The sequence below is a fragment of the Pongo pygmaeus genome, chromosome 7 (genome assembly GCF_028885625.2).
Source record: "Pongo pygmaeus isolate AG05252 chromosome 7, NHGRI_mPonPyg2-v2.0_pri, whole genome shotgun sequence".
Classification (NCBI taxonomy): domain Eukaryota; kingdom Metazoa; phylum Chordata; class Mammalia; order Primates; family Hominidae; genus Pongo; species Pongo pygmaeus.
Genome location: NC_072380.2, coordinates 85,776,654 through 85,793,663, shown reverse-complemented (window position 1 = coordinate 85,793,663; position 17,010 = coordinate 85,776,654). Strand labels below are relative to the sequence as shown.

The 17,010-nt window shown below is 38.7% G+C and overlaps 1 protein-coding gene and 1 pseudogene across 27 annotated transcripts in view; one reads left to right on the top strand and one right to left on the bottom strand.

Moving 5' to 3' along the window:
* STAU2 (staufen double-stranded RNA binding protein 2) overlaps nucleotides 1-17,010 on the top strand; it is a 330,823-nt gene that overhangs the window by 113,089 nt on the left and 200,724 nt on the right. The window lies entirely within an intron of this gene.
* LOC129042867 (homeobox protein VENTX-like) overlaps nucleotides 1-17,010 on the bottom strand; it is a 31,865-nt pseudogene that overhangs the window by 14,340 nt on the left and 515 nt on the right.

The window sequence follows — 17,010 nt, the reverse complement described above, 5'->3', positions numbered from 1 at the left end:
ATCATTTGAATTGTTGCTCCCCATAAATAATAATGTCTTTTTAGCTTTTAGCAGTTAAACTATAACATATCTTGTGTGGTTTTCTTTATATTAATCTAGTTCACTGAGCTTCTTGAATATGTAAATATGCCTTTTACCAAAGGAAATTTTTGGGTCTTAGGTCTTTTAATATTTTTCTGCTCCCCCCTTTTCCTCCTCTCCTTCTGTTAGACCTTTTAATATTGTCTAACAAGTCCCTAAGCTTCAGTTCATTTTTTTAACTTCTTTTTTTCTCTCTAATAGTTAGGAAGTATAATTTCTGTTGATTAATCTTGATTCTTTGGTCATCTCCTTTTGGCTATTATGTCTATCCAGTGAATTTTAAATTTGAATATCATATTCTAGAATTTGGCTACTTTTTATAATTACTGTTCTCTGCTGAAATTCTCCATACATTTATTCATTAAAAGCATATTTTCTTTGATCTCTTTGAACATAGTATAACTTTGCTGCTAGTTCCTTTTATTTATTTATTTTTTTTGGATACAGAGTCTCCTCTGTCACCCTGGCTGGAGTGCAGTGGCGTGATCTTGGCTCACTGTAACCTCTGCTTCCCAGGTTCAAGCGATTCTCATGCCTCAGCCTCCTGAGTAGCTGGGATTACAGCTGTGTGCCACCACACTCGGCTAATTCTTATATTTTTAGTAGAGACAGGATTTTGCCATGTTGGTGAGGCTGGTCTCGAACTCATAGTCTCAAGTGATCCACCCACCCCAGCCTACCAAAGTGCTGGGATTAGAGGCAGGAGCCACCACACCCGGCCCATTGCTGCTAATTCTAACATCTCGGTCATTTCAGGGTAGTTTTCTGCTTACAGTTTTTTTTCTCTTGAGAATGGATCATTTTTTCCTTTTTCATATGTTGAATAATTTTGGATTGTATTCTGGACATTGTAAAATTATATGTTGTAGAACCTAGATTCTATTATGTTCCTCTGAAGTGTGTGTATGTGTGTGTGTGTATGTTTTAGACAGGCCCTCACTCTGTCACCCAGGCTGGAGTGCAGTGGTGCAATCTTGGCTCACTGCAACCTCCACCTCCCAGGCTCAGGTGATCCCCCCACCTCCGCCTCTTGAGTAGCTAGGACTATAGGCACATGCTACCATGCCCAGCTGATTTTTTGTATCTTTGTAGATATGGGGTTTTGCTATGTTGCCCAGCCTGGTCTCTAACTCCTGGGTTCAAGCAGTCTTCCCGCCTTGGCCTCCCAAAGGTGTTAGGATTACAGGTGTGAGCCACTATGCCTGGCCAAAAAAATTGTTTAGGCAGGCAGTTATTTGGCTGGAGTCTCAACAAAACTTTTTTCTGCACTGGGTGGCAGGCACCTCAAATTCTAATCATGTAGCCAAATTTCTTTGAATTGGTTCCAGGTGTGTGTGTGTGTGTGTGTGTGTGTGCGCGTGTGTGGTTCAGGGGTCAGATAGAGATTTGAACAGTTTTATACATAGAATATGAAGCTCCCTCTCTCTCCAGATTATTTATTTATTTATTTAGACAGAGCCTTACTCTGTCGCCCAGGCTGGAGTGCAGTGGCGCGATCTTGGCTCACTGCAACCTCTGCCTCCTGGGTTCAAGCAATTCTTCTGCCTCAGCCTCCCGAGTAGCTGGGATTACAGTTGCCCGCCACCACGCCTGGCTAATTTTTTTATTTTTAGTAGAGATGGGGTTTCACCATATTGGCCAGGCTGGTCTCAAACTCCTGACCTCATGATCCACCCACCTTGGCCTCCAAAAGTGCTGGGATTACAGGCATGAGCCACCGCCCTTGGCCTCAGATTTTTATTTCTGATATTTCCTCCTCCATATTCCAGAGGCTGTGGAATATGAGCCCTTATCGCTGGGTCTTCAAACCAGCAAGACTGTTTTCCAGTGGCATTTTAGCTATTTCACATGGAATAGACGGGCTTGCCTTCAAATTCAAGCTATTAAAAGAAAAAAAAGGGAGAGAAATGCATCCTATGCTGTTCCTTTTTTCCAGATGTTAACTCGCCTCCAGTGTCCACCTGTTTCATTGACTTTTTGGTACCTTTAGATGATTGTTTTTTACAGTTTGTTCAGAATTTATTGTTTCCTGCAGGAGAATCAGTTCAGTGAGAGTTTACTTGGCCATACTGGAAGTAGGGTTACTGCTTTATTTATTTAAGAACGATTTAGTATCCTTCTGCGTGATTTCTCTGTAATTTATTTAACTTCTTAGTCCTGTATTCATGGACATTTAGTTGTTTTGAATCTTCTGATGTTATCAGTGTTGCAGAATATATCTTTATACATACACGTAGTGAGACATTCTTATGGGTACTTGGAGTACATCAACAGACATTTCTGTCCTCATGAAGTTTACATTCTAGTTGGGGGAGATAGAAAATAAAAAATAAATACAAGTACATTGTATAGTAGATTAGAAAGTGAAAAGTGCTTATATAGGAAGAGTAGAGCCCTATTTGAGTAAAGGGATGGGAATCACAGTTTGAATTAGAGAGGTCTTACTGAGAGGTGAGATTTGAGCGAAGACTTTAAGAAGGTGAGAGAGTGAGCCTTGAGGATGTCTGGGGGAGAAGCAGGAGATCAGCCATTGTAAAGGCCCTAACATGGAGGCTTATATGGTGAGTTTGAGTAGCAGAAAGGAGACTAGTGTGGCTAGAGAAGAGTAAGTGAAGAGGTGAGTGGTATAAGAAGAAGCCAGAAATGTGACTGGGAGCCAGATTTATGTAAGGCCTTGTAGGCCATTGTAAAGATTCTGGCTACTACTCTGAATGAAATGCAAAACCAATGTAGATTTTTTTATTTTTTATTTTTTTGAGACGGTGTCTCATTCTGTCGCCAGGCTGGAGTGCAGTGGCGCGATCTCACCTTACTATATCTTCTGCCTCCCGGGTTCAAATGATTCTCCTGCCTCAGCTTCCTGAGGAGCTGGGATTACAGGTGTGCACCACCACACCCAGCTAATTTTTGTATTTTTAGTGGAGACGGGGTTTCACCATGTTGACCAGGATGGTCTCAATCTCTTGACCTCATGATCCGCCCACCCCAGCCAACGCAGGTTTTGAGCAAAAAAAAAAAAAAGAGCCATTTTGCTGGTTAAGAGAGCAGTTGGGAGGTTATTACAATAATCTAGACTAGAGATGAGGCTGTTTTGAATGTTTTGGAGTTTTTTTTACCAATATAATTAGGTAAAGAATGATACCTCTTTGGCATTTTAATTTGCATTTCTTTAATTATGAATGAGGTCGAACATCTTCTCATATGCATAAAGTCATTTATATTTCTTTTTCTGTGGTCTGTAAGTGTATAACCTGTGCTATTTTTTGTGTTGATTCAGTAGTCTTTTTCTTTTTTTCGAGATGGAGTCTCGCTTTGTCACTCAGGCTGGAGTGCAGTGGCATGATCTCAGCTCACTGCAACTTCTGCCTCTTGGGATCAAGCAGTTCTGCCTCAGCCTCCTGAGTAGCTGGGATTACAGGCACCCACCACCACGCCTGGCTAATTTTTTTATTTTTAGTAGAGATGGGGTTTCACCATGTTGTCCAGACTGGTCTTGAACTCCTGGCCTCAGATGATCCAGCCGCCTCGGCCTCCCAAAGTGTTGGGATTACAAGCATGAGCCACCGTGCCCGGCCTCAGTGGTCTTTTTCTTACGGACTTGTCCTCAGTATTTTTTAAAGCTCATCATGTACTTCCGGTATATAGGCAAAGATGAAACCACTGATCTAGCCCATCCTCATCATGTAGCTGCCTCAAGGTCAGATCATGCCCAATGTTAAGAGGTACTTGGAGTCTATAGTCACAAAGTGCATTCACTCCCAGCACTTCCCCGTCCGGATCTCACATGCATCCTTTCACTTTGAACTTGTCCTTCTGCTAGTCCTGATTGCTTTACTCCCACATAGCTGAGAACCTGGCCCTTGCTGGTCCTGTCTCTCCCTTGCAGTATTCACTTTTAAGTTGAGAGGAATATAGTAATGTAGTATTGTGGTTAGGGGGTGCTGTGGAGCCACTCTATCTTCATTTGAAACCTGGCTCCACCTAGGCCAAGCAACTTATCTTCTCTGTTTTTCAGTTTCCTCAATTGTAAAATGGAAATGATAACAATATGTATTTGCCTTATCAGGCTATTGTGAGGATTAGATGAGTTACTGCATGCTCAGTGCTAGCATATAGTAAACTACTCAGTAATTGTTAGCTATAACCTCTCCTTCATTTAACAAATATGTAGTGGACTCCTTTTAAGTGCTAGGTATCATGCTAGATACCATACACTAGGGCTGCAGTGAATACGACTCCGTTTTTCCGTGTGTATAAGCAGAAATCGTCCCTTTCATAGCCTTCCTAGAACACTATTCCTGGAATAGCATGCGTATCATTTACTCTAAACTTTTCCCTTTGTTGAGGAATTATGAGGTCTAATACAGGGTTCTCAAGCATTTGCAGGGGAGTCTGGCCTTTCTGAATTTGAGAAGTAACAGGATATACTTATTTTGATTATATTAGAATTACATTTTGATAAAACGAGTCAAATGACAACTAAGATTATAAGTTAAGTCTTCATCTGTTTGATTTTATCATGAGTTCACCAGCTCTGAAGTGTTCAGTTTCTGGTCAGAATTTCTTATGCATAACTGGGGTGATTTTAGCTTCCTGAGAGATCACCATGGTCATACTCTTGTCAGTCTTCATCACTCTCCTGCTTTGGAGTTCTCAGTCTTACAAGCTCAGATTGTATTGCAGGTTTCTAAGTCTCATAAGAAGTGTCATCCTCTGCAAATAGGATTATATGGTCTTATTTGCAAGCCTTTTTTTGTTCTCTTGAGTGAATTTTTCAGGATAACAAAGAGAACAAAAAGTAAAATTTGCTTAAGATGCATTCTTTCTTTACTCCCATGTGGGTCTCAGATTTTCAGAATTCTCCATGTTGTTTCCTCAGATACTTAAGGAACCTTATATACACTGGGTTTGAATGACTTATTGGTTTGCTTGACATCCTGTCTTTGTAAGAATATGTGGCAGGCTTTATCCAAATGAATAAAGGCAGCAAGACTTTTTTTTTTTTTTAATGTACTGAACTTAATAGTTGTTTACATATTCGTTTTAAAATGGAAATAAAACTATCTTATATTCTGATCTTTTCTAAATCCCAAATCAGTTCTTTATGTCGGCTTTCAATAGTCTATATTTCTAATGCAATATAATACAATATTCTTAATATCATACCTACTATCAGCAAGTATTTTTTGCCCTTGTTCTCTTGCTCATGTGTGTGCGCTGTCTCTCTCTCCTTTCCTCCCTCTGTCTTCCTCCCTCCCTCCCTCCCTCTCCTCCCCCCTTCTTGCCTCCCCCTTATCCCTCCTCTCTCTCATTGAGATAAAAATGAGCAACTTCAGCTCTTTGGCTGTTCTCTTTTGCGGGGGGGTAAGATTTAGGATCGTAGACAGTAATATTTGGACTATATATTTAATCACCTCAGGTATTATTCTCATCATGGCTTACTGCTTTTCTCAGTTTGAGTTTCTGGGAGCTTATTATTCATTAATTTCCCAGGCTTTTTCTTGGCTTCAGTTACAAGGACCTTGACCAACTTGATTTATTTATTTCCTTATGATTTGTTGACATTCTCATGTTCTCTGGTCAAGATGCACTTCTTTAAAGATAAATGAGTTACTAGACTCCTGTACTGTAATTGACTGACAGGTCACAGAACAGTCTATGTAGAACAGAACCCCAAACATGTAAATAAATGGCCTTTACATAAGACAAAGAGAATTTTTAAAAATTGTAGTAATGTTATTCATTATTTTACATTAAATTCTTCCAGAGGTTTATTTAGTTGATTTCTACTGGTTTTTATAATATCTGAATTTATCAGCTTATCTTCTGCACACTGCTTGGTGTTTTGAACTGTGTTGGCATTCTTTTTTTATTCCTCTTTTTTTTTTTTTTAGAGATGAGGTCTCACTCTGTTGCCCAGGCTGGAGTGCAGTGGTACTCAAACTACAAGGGTACATTTGATGCTGAGCTCACTGTACCCTTGAATTCCTGGGCTCAAGCAATGCTTCTGCCTCCGCTCCTGAGTAGCTGGGACTACAAGGGCATACCACCATGCCCAGATAATTTTTTACGTTTTTTGTAGAGACAGTCTTGCTATTTTGGCCAGGCTGGTCTCAAACTCCTGGCCTCAAGTGATCCTCCTGCCTTGGCCTCCTAAAGTGCTGGGATTATAGGTGTGAGCCACTGTGCCTGGCCTAGATTGGCATTCTTGAGTGACCAATGAACCAAATGTCAGATCTCCTAGACAGGCATGAAGTGATGTTCTCCCGGGTATGGTGCAAGCGCTAGTGGGAAACTAGGAGTGCCACTGAGCATATGAAATGAAAGTCTAGAGATTCTGCCAGCATAACCACAGCTAAGGGTATTCTTTACAGGAAATAACCCAAAGCTTTAGAGATGCTGAACCTTCATAGAAACATTGTAGAATATCAAAGAAGACTGATGGGTTAGTTGCCAAGAGGGGAAGAGGCCAACAACTATGATTTCCTGGGTCTACTATGTTCTGACACAGCATGTATCTTGCACAGGGTGACACAGCTAGTAAAGGGCTGAGCTGGCCCTCCAGCCCAGGAGTAGTATGTCATCAAAGCTCGTGCTTTTTCTGCTGTGCTACACTAACTCACGTAAACATCCACTCTTTGGGAATAGTAGGATGTCATGATGACTGACTTATTTCAGAATATCTTCAAAAACTATTTTGTCCACAGAAAAGAATGTCTTTGGCCACACTTTGTATTTAGTGTGACTAAAATACACGTATCTGTATTGTGAACAGGAATAAACCATCATAACCCGAGGCCAAAACTGTTAGCCTTTCAAAGCTCTAAGTATTACTTCAGCCTCTTCCTATGTGTGGTAGTCAGACTGGATATCAATATTGTCTCTTTACCAATATCATCTCCCTTATTTGTTGCTGTGTTTTACCTCAGGGTACATGGCAAAGATAAAGAGGATTGGATAGTTCTTAGCTTAGTGTGCATCCTGGAATAAGAGTCACGGTTCACACTGACTCACTGATGTAAAAGCATACCTTGCGTATCTGCAGCAATGCAGGAAAAGGAGAGCATAGGTAATTGAAATCCACATAGTGCATTCCCCAGAGGATTTGTGCAGGAAAAGTTTTACAGATTAATTTAAAATGACTGAAAATTATAAATTGTTTGATGTTAATCCAAGGTACTTTAAAAGTGGAAGAGTTTTCTAAAAGTTCCAAGTACTGTACTATTTTAGCAAATGTTGCTTTTTTTACACTTTTAATATTAAATAATATGAAAGGATCCAGGTAGTTGAGCAAAGTTCTTTTTCCTATTTCTCTGAAAAGCATCTCTATAAAACATAAAAATAAAAAAAAATTAGCCAGGTGTGGTAGTGCACACCTGTGGTCCCTGTTACTTGGGAGGATTGCTTGAGCCTTGGAAGTTGAGGCTGCAGTGAGGCATAATCGCACGACTACACTTCAGCCTGGGTGACAGAGGGAGACCCTGCCTCAAAAAAGAAAAGTGGGCTTCGAGTCAGACAGTGGTATTGGCTCCAGAGCATCTGTATAATTCCAGTAAATCATCTGGTTTGGATTGTAATGAACCCCCCAAAGTGTGTTACTCATAGCCGAAGAAATTTCTAAGACCCTTAAATGATTACTGTCAATAATCTGAGACTACTTGCGTTGCTTAAAATCTGACAGGACATCTCCATGTGGCAGTTCCAACAAGTAAATTATATTTCTACTTTTAGTTTCTATGAAACTACTTTAAAACCCTGCAATTTTTTTAAAAACATACGTGTCCTTCTAATGATTGTGAGACTATGAAACAAAATGATTATCTTTTAAATTCTTATCGCAGGTGAGAGGATAAAGTGTTTTGTAAAATAATGTATTAAACATACCTATTCCTTGGCATATATGTTTAGATTTTTAATTATAATTTTTATGATGTGTTGGAGCCAGCATTTTCCTGTAGAAATATAACTCAAGATTTAATATTGGGCAACAGCGGGAAAATGGGATTTAGTATGAAAATATTTGCTTTATGTAAACCTTTTTATGAATGCACCTAATGTATAAAGTGAAGTCAAGCTGTAAAAACAATTAGCTGGGAAAATGCCAAGTAAATTTTTTGTGTTCCAGTGAGTATCTATTAACTACACATTATTGTTATCATTAAACTGTATGCAAATGTATGACTAAATTCATTTGAGTGAAAGAGACAGAATACTAGAAGTATGCAGTAAGTATAATTAGTTTGCATCTCCAAACAAAGCACATTAATCTTTCTGCAATACCGCTGATGTAATGTCTCCATGTTACTTTCGGGAGTATGTGAAGTGGGCAAACATCCAAAGTTGATAGTTAATTCTGATCAGCAAAAGCACTGGAGTAGATGCCTGGGCTGGACGTTGTAATAAAGCAAACAGTTTTTAAACTTCTTGGAAGATTTTAGTGCAAATGTAATCATCCATTTGAATCTTTTATTTTAGACATTATAAAATTAATTTATCTAAAAAGAGTGTAAAACCTCTTTTAAAAAATCCAGTATGTTTGTATCTTTTATACTTTCATGCTTTTTTATACTTTAAACTTTTCAAAAACATGTGCTTGTGGACTTAAAATAATGGAGAGACAGAAGTTTTATAATTATTTTCTAGAGCTCGTTTCATGAATCCTTTTGTTGGGGGAAGGACTTGAGAGACTTTCTACACCAGTTGTTTTCAAAGTGCATTCTCAGAGAACCCTTAACCAAAGATGGTATCTGCTGCTGGAATTAAATAATAGGAATATTCTTACAACTCAAAGAAACAATAAGCCATATTTTCCATAAGTTTTTTAGTACTTAAGATTCTGCTATTAGATTACTAGCATGCAGTATTTAGTGAATATATATGGAAAAGTTAAAAGTGGCTGGGCACAGTGGCTCATGCCTATAACCTCAGCACTTTGGGAGCCTGAGTTGGGAGGATTGCTTTAGCCCAGGAATTCAAGACCAGCCTAGGCAACATAGGGAGTGCCTGTCTCTACAAAAAAAAAAAAAAAATTAGCCAGGCGTGATGGCACATGCTTGTGGTCCCAGCTACTTGAGAGACTGAGATGGGAGGATTGCTTGAGCCCAGCAGGTTGAGACCACAGTTAACCATAATCATGCTCTGCACTCCAGCCTGGGTGACAGAACGAGACCCTGTTTCAAAAAAAAAAAAAAAAAACTTAAAAAAAAAATTGTATGTTTTTGAATTGCAAAGTATATGTGTGAACATATATATCTATTTGAAAATTGTCCCTCAGTACACAGGTATGCTATATTTCATGAAAAGTGTAATAATTTTCAACTGGTTTGTCACTTGAATAAAGTTGAAAGTTGATACAGACAAAATTGTTCTTATTACTGGTGGCTCTTAGAGAACATAAGGCTTCTTGCCCAAAGTCTTTATAGATCTAGTAGCTGGAACTTAAATCCAGTAGATCTTATTCTAAACCTAAAAATATTTTCCTCTATCCACACTGTCAGTGTTTTTTTTTTTTTTTTTTTTTTTTTTTTTTAACAGGGTTTAATGAGTATATACTACCTGTGTTCCCATTCAAGTAAAAAATAAGAATATTCTTTATCAGCTGCTATTTAGTATTCTTTTGGAAGTTTGGATCAACAAAATTAGTAAAATAAATTGTGGAAAGAAATAGGAAAAACAAATTCTGGAAATAATAGGAAAATCCTAATTTTTTCTTATGAAATAAACGGTGAGAGAATTAACTAAAATCCCGTTAAAGACAGGAAGAGCACTCTGTAAGGCAGTTGAGTACAAAGTTGATATTCAGGAATCAGAAGCCTTTGTATTCACAAACAGGGAAGAAGGCCTCTGTGAGGAGGCCCTTCTCAATCTGTAGCATGTGTACAAACCACCTAGGCTGTTGGGTAATGTGTGCATTCCTGGACTCCATCCTGAATCCCTTTGGTCAGCCCCTGAATCTGCTTTTTAGCAAGTGTTTCTAGACCCCATTAGGAGGACTCCAATGTTTTCTATGTGGGACCCACTTGAGAAATACTGCTTCAAGGAACCCACCATCCCGCCCCGCCGCCACGTTCCTGCAGCATCACTTCGCAATTCTGCTGGTTTCCACAGTGCTAGCCATTTACCTCTCAGACAGGCCTGCTGCAGCACCCAGGGGAACACAGTGGCAGCACACTGGAAGAAGAGGCCTCCAGGTCGCCTTGCCAGGGACCCTTCTTCACAGTTACAAAGTGGGAACACTTCCAGCACTGCTTTGCTTGTCAGCCACCACAGGGAAGGCACATCTTACTGCTTCTGCCACACACTGTCTGACCACCCACATCTAGTGGGAGGGCAGGAAATAGGGTGGTGTCCTTTAGCACCTGAAGACTTTGAGCAGAACCTCCAGGCTGGGTGCACCCTTTCCTCACCTGCCAGATTCAGCGTGGCTGCTTTTCACTAGAGTTGATCACCCATTTTTCACTAGTCCTATGGCTACCTAATTCCTGTGTGTTCTACTACCTCCCAGTTGGAATGAGCAGCGATGCTTGGCAAAAGTGTAATTGGTTAATTCCAGCTCCTCTGACTCTGCTGCAGTTGCTGCTAGGAAGCTACAGAAAAACATCTGTGCTGACTAGTCCACCTTGATATAATGACCACAATCCTTAAGTGAAATTGTAGCACTGCCTGCAATCCTATATTTTCTTGGGCAGTTCAGTCTCCTGTTTTTAGAGATGACTTTTCCTGCACTATGGAATGGCTTGTCAGCTACTCTCTTCTTGCCTCTCCTCGGGTAAATAGCAACAAGATCCTTTTAAATCATGTCAGATTGTGCCACTTTCCTGCTTAAAACTTTCCAGTGGCTTCCATCATGTGGAATTAAGTTCTGATTTGCTGCCTGGTGACTTCTCAGACCTAGTTTCCTACTAATCATTCCTTGACTCAGGGCTTGTCAGGTACAAGGAACACTTGCCCTTTCTCAAAAATTGACCAACCAACATGTTATTTCTGCAGGGCCTTTGCACTTGCTGTCTTTTTTGCTTAGAGCACTTTTTCATTCTGGCATTTCTGTGCCTAGAATTCTCACTTTATTCAAATCCGTGTTCAAATGTCACCTAAAGGAGCCCCTGTTACTCTTTTTCTATGCCATGCTTTATTTTTCTTCCTAGTTCATCTCATTTTGTGTGTGTGTGTGTATGTGTACTTACTTGATTGATAGTTTCCTGAGGGTAGTCCTCCATCTCTAGAAACTAAAACTCCATCCCAGCCTGAAGTAGGCCTTTAATAAGTATATGTTGAATTATTAATGTAATTCACATACCCCTCTAGCAATTAGACAAGAGTAGGAAGAAGACCAGGTCAGTAACATCCTAGAGTGTAAAAGGGAGGTCTTTTACACTTCCCTTTACAAAATTTGGTAGGCTAGTTTGTGGGAGTCTGCCAAGAATGTGAATCAGAGTAGGTGAGATCACCTACAAAAACTGTCTTGTCAGTGAGAAACAAAATAGAACCCTAGGGAGTATCAACATTTTTTAAAAAAATGATTTGTATTGAAATAAAATTTACATAACACAAGATTAACTATTTTAAAGTGTACAATTCGTTGTGCAGTTAGTACATTCACAGTGTTGTACAGCCATCACCGTGGTCTAATTTCAAAACATCTAACTCTCCTAAAAGAAACCCCATACCTGTTGACAGTTACTCCTCAAACTCCATCCTCCCAGCTCCTGGCAACCACTAATCTACTTTCTGTCTCTATGGGTTTGCCTATTCTGGATATTTTGTCTAAATGGAATCATAGAGTATGTATTCTTTTGTATCTAGCTTCTTTCACTTAGCATAATGTAAGTTCATTCATGTTGTAGCATGTAATTATACTTCATTCCTTTGTACGACTGTAAAACACTCCATTGTGGGGACATACCACATTTTATTTATTCATCGGGACCTTTGGGTTATTTCCACTTTCTGACTATTAGGAATAATGCTGCTGTAAACATTTACCTACAAGTTTTTGTTTGAACCCCAGTTTTCATTTCTCTTGGGTATATATCTAGAAGTGAAACTTCTGGGTCAAGTGGTGATTCTGTGTTTAATTTTTAGATGAACTGGTAAACTATTTTCCATAGCAACTGCACCACTTTACATTCCCACCAGAATGTATGAGGGTTCCAATTTGCCATGTCTTTATGACTTTTTTTTTTTAAACTATAGCCATCCTAGTGGGTGTGTGAAGTAGTGTCTTATTGTGGTTTGGATTTGCATTTCCCTAATGAGAACATTTAAACCTGGGCTCCAGATGGGTGGGTTAAGAGGAGACAAAAAATGAGCAGAGAGGAAATAGGACTTTGCAGTCAACTGGGGACTTACAGTGTCCCCAGCATTGCCTTTGGCAACTGATATCCTGCACCTGACTTTTGGCGTACAGAGATCTTCGGAATCTGCCAGATCTCCTACATCTAGAGAGACTTAAGTTGCTTTGATATTCCCAGTCCAGCATGACTTCTTCAGAGTTTATAGTTAGTACTTCTGCAGTTTATAGTGTTCATCTAGCCAGTTCATTCAGAGGCAGCATGGTGTAGCAGTTATGAGCATGGGCTCTGGGGTGAGACTGCCTGGGCTCAAATGCGAGCTCAAGTCGGTGGCCTTGGGAAGGTTAGTGAATGTCTCTATTCTTCAATTTCCTCATCTGTAAAATGAAGTGGGGTTGTGAGGATTCAGTGAGGTTAGTATCTAAATGCTTGGAATAGTGCCTGGCACATAGTAAGTGCTGTGTATGTTTTTGCCCTAATTATGATAATGGTGATGTGATAATGATTTACCTATATATCCATTTAGAGAAGGGGCAAGACCAGGTTTATGTTGGTTCCAAGTATGAGATTGAGGGTGGTGATTGTGTGTTTACAATAATGGGGCTCTTTGATAACATGCTGTGCTTTGCATAGTCTTGATTATGGCACTACTGTCAGTGATACAGTACAAGTTACTTATTCTCTTGGTTTGTGTTCTGTATTCCATAAGTCATTCCACTAATTTATCAAATTTAATTTCAAACACAGATTTACCTTTGTTTGGACAGGGACTAGACTTCCTTCAATTAAGTTTTTTTTTTCCATTTTTATTCTAGTGTACCATATTATTTTTTAAAACTTGAAATTATGAAAGGAAAGAACATCATTTATAATGCTATCATTTCAAAACACCCTATCCTAGCTTTTAGTGCATATCTTTCTATATTTCCTCTAGGCATTTAAAACATACTTACAGTAATTCTACGAATAGAATATCCATACACCTCTTTTAAAGCATATTTTCATCTGACCTGTGAATCTTTTCTAATCAGTCCTAATATTTGAAATTCCTCAAGAATTAACAGTTAGATCTCATGAAAGATATATTTTTCAAAATTTATAGATATGAATAGAGAAAGAACTGTCTCCTATCTAGATATTTTATATACATACAAGTTTGAAAATGTGCCAAGAACTGTTTTATAGCTCTATGATAAAAACCTGCTGTTTTTCTACAGCAAGAAGAAGAATGCTTAGCAGTGCCAAAAAGTGTTCAAAGAGTCAAAATAATCGACATGTCACTTGAATTCTTAGTTTTGGCCTTTAGGGTCCTTTAAACATAAATTCTACAAATATTTTGCAGATAAGTAAACTGAGATAGAAAGGTTAAGTGACATTTCTGTTTCCAGTCAGTGTTAGAAATAAACACAGAAATCCAAAGCCTCTCCTTATTAGATCAGAAGATAGCATTTTCATGTATTTTAAGATGTAAGTCTGTAGGGGAGATATGAATGTTTAAGCTGTGTTGAGATTTATGAATAATGTTATCAAATAGAATGAGGTAATTGTTTTTCAATTTGTAAAAATCCTAATGTTATTTGGGATATGTCTTTCTCACCTTGTAAAAATGATACTTAGGAAAGTGGAGATGTTGGAGAATAAAACAGTCACAGAATGGTAGGGAGGACATACGGGATTTTAGTTGTTTAGAAAGATAATACAAAATGAGTCCATAAAGAGGGCATTAAATGAAGTAACTTTAGGGAGGTTGGCAAGGATACATGATATAAAAAGTTGCTACAACTAACAGTCAAATATAAGTGAATGTAAAATCTTTCCTTTACTCAAAAAAACTATAAGGAATGTCAAGTATTAAAGGAATCAGTATACATTCTTTCTTACTGTTGTATTGACTTGTGGTATCTTGAAGATAGGCTGAATCTCAAGACTTGTTTGGGATCTAAAGGAAAGGAAGATTCTATTTTATTTTATTTACAATTTTATTTATTTTTTGCAAGACTTCCAGCAGATAGAAGGCAAGGAGACATGGGGATAAAAAGGCCTTGCAAGCAGCATTTGTCAGATTTAGGTAGGCTGTTAAGTAATGTGGCACACAACGCTCGTCATTTTGATGTTTCACTTTGATTTTACATAATGCACTTGTGTCTTTTTGATCTGACATACTGCAGAAACACAGTGTTTCGTCATGGTTATCTGTTTGTTTCAGCAGCCATTCACTCAATAAAACATCTCTGAAGTCTATCAGTGGGCCTTAGTTTAGATCCCTTGCATTAGGTTCTCTGGCCTTCCATGAAGATAGACAATTTAATAAACAAAAATGAACAAAAATGGAAGAAGATAAAGCAGATTTTTAGGAAACTCCATAAGGAATTTCCTGGACTCTGCAGTTAGGCAGACTTAAATTTGATTCCCAGCAACTCTTTTGGGGACATTTGTTACCTCTTAAGGTGACCTTGGGAACATCTCCTGCCTCACCAGGCTGTAGTGAGGATTAAATGAAAAAGAGATATGAAAGACCTGGCCGGGCATGGTGGCTCATGCCTGTAATCTCAGCACTTTGGGAGGCCGAGGCGGGCGGATCACAAGGTCGGAGATTGAGACCATCCTGGCTAACACAGTGAAACCCCGTCTCTACTAAAAATACAAAAAATTAGCCGGGCATGGTGGCAGGTACCTGTAGTCCCAGCTACTCGGGAGGCTGAGGCAGGAGAATGGTGAGAACCCAGGAGGCGAGCCGAGATCTAGCCACTGCACTCCAGCCTGGGCGACAGAGCGAGACTCCGTCTCAGAAAAATAAATAAATAAATAAATAAATAAATAAAAAGAAAGACCTAACCATTGTGCAGTAAGCATTGTGTGTGGTCTCTTTCTTGAATGGACTTTGAAGCAATTGCCAAGTCACATAGGCCACATTGTGGGATATGGTGATAATCCTGGACCTTTATCGTGCAGAGAGTCAGCAGGGCAGCTTAAAATTATGGTTCCATCCTCAGAAACTCTGATGCAGCAGATCAGGCTTGGATCACAGGAATCTTCATTTTTAACAGGCATGGAAGATAATTCTGATGAAAGTAGGATCTTTCAAATCCCAAGACTTTTTTGGGATTTAAAAGAAATTCAACCATTTGACCCTGAAGCTTAAATAACTTGGATGGGTGAGTTTTCATGGTTCATCTTTTAACAGTAATCATTATGGAGATCTAAACATTGACCTCAAAATTCTATTTGAGAAAAATCATGCAAGAATAGCTATGTTTGCTTAGGTAAATATACTAATTTGTAAAAATATGTACATCACTTATTATACGTACTGTGTTAGTCTGATCTCATGTTGCTATGAAGAAATACCCGAGACTGAACTGGGTGATTTATGGAGAAAAGAGGTTTAATTGACTGACAGTTCTGCATGGCTGGGGAGGCCTCAGGATGGCGGAAGGCACCTCTTCACAGGACAGCAGGAGAGGAAATGAGTGCCAGCAGGGGAAATGCCAGACGCATATAAAACCGTCAGATCTTGTGAGAACTCACTCCCTATCATGAGAATACCATGGGGAAACTGCCCCCATGATTCACTTAACCTCCAACCAGGTCCCTCCCATGACACATGGAGATTACAATTTGGATTACAATTCAAGATGAGATTTTGAGTGGGGACACAGCCAAACCATATCAAATACCTTACTAAAAGTGAGCTTAATACTTGAAATAAGTGAAAGTAGAAGGAAATCCATTAAATAGAACGTATCAATCTTTATAATTAATAAATTTTGGGTATTTCTTTACCAAAGGAAATAAGTATTTTGAGACCAGACCTATCACACAAAAACCATTCTGCATCATCTCCCCTGTAATTCAATCTGGATGCAATTAATGAGAGTGCTCTGGCTAATCTTGATTGTCATGATGGTATGAGGAGATGTGATATATAAGGTATTCAAACCATGTGGGGTATATTATTAAGAATCATTGTTAAGTAAGAGGATGAAGTGAAACAGAATGAAATAAGTTAGGCATGCAGTCTTGGTATTTCCTGTTGTTAGTGCTAGAATTTTTACCTTTTATGTTAAAAATGCAACATACTTAATTTTTCCTCTGATACTTACACAATATAATTTATATATACATATATATCCACATGCATGCACATACACATACATTGAGCCATATTTGATGACCAAAAAGGGAGAGGCCCCAAGGGCTCTTTGGTGTGCAATTAATATTTTGGCCAGAAAATCAGCAGATTGTTTCAGTATGGTTATGTGTTATGACATCATATTCCAGTAAAGTTATAATGAACAGAAATTTTGTTTGTCTCTGTGGCAAACCAAAATGAGTTTTGTAATTGTCAGCAGGCCTTAGTGATTATAGTGGCGCCCACTCCCTCTACTGTAGTTAAAGGTCTGTTAGCGTTTCAGTTGTGGACCTTCTATTTTCAGAAGTTTATAATTAATTGTAAACATTTGCTCTATGGTGAAAGTTTGCCATATAAGATCTCAGTTCAGGAGTAAATTTCTGATTTCAAGTTGTCTGTTTTAAAGTTTTATAGTAGCACCAGTTAAAAATAAACGAAGTTATGTGGAGGTGGGAAAATTGAATTTTGTGAAATACAAAGTGAAGATGACTGGCGTTATTCATATTA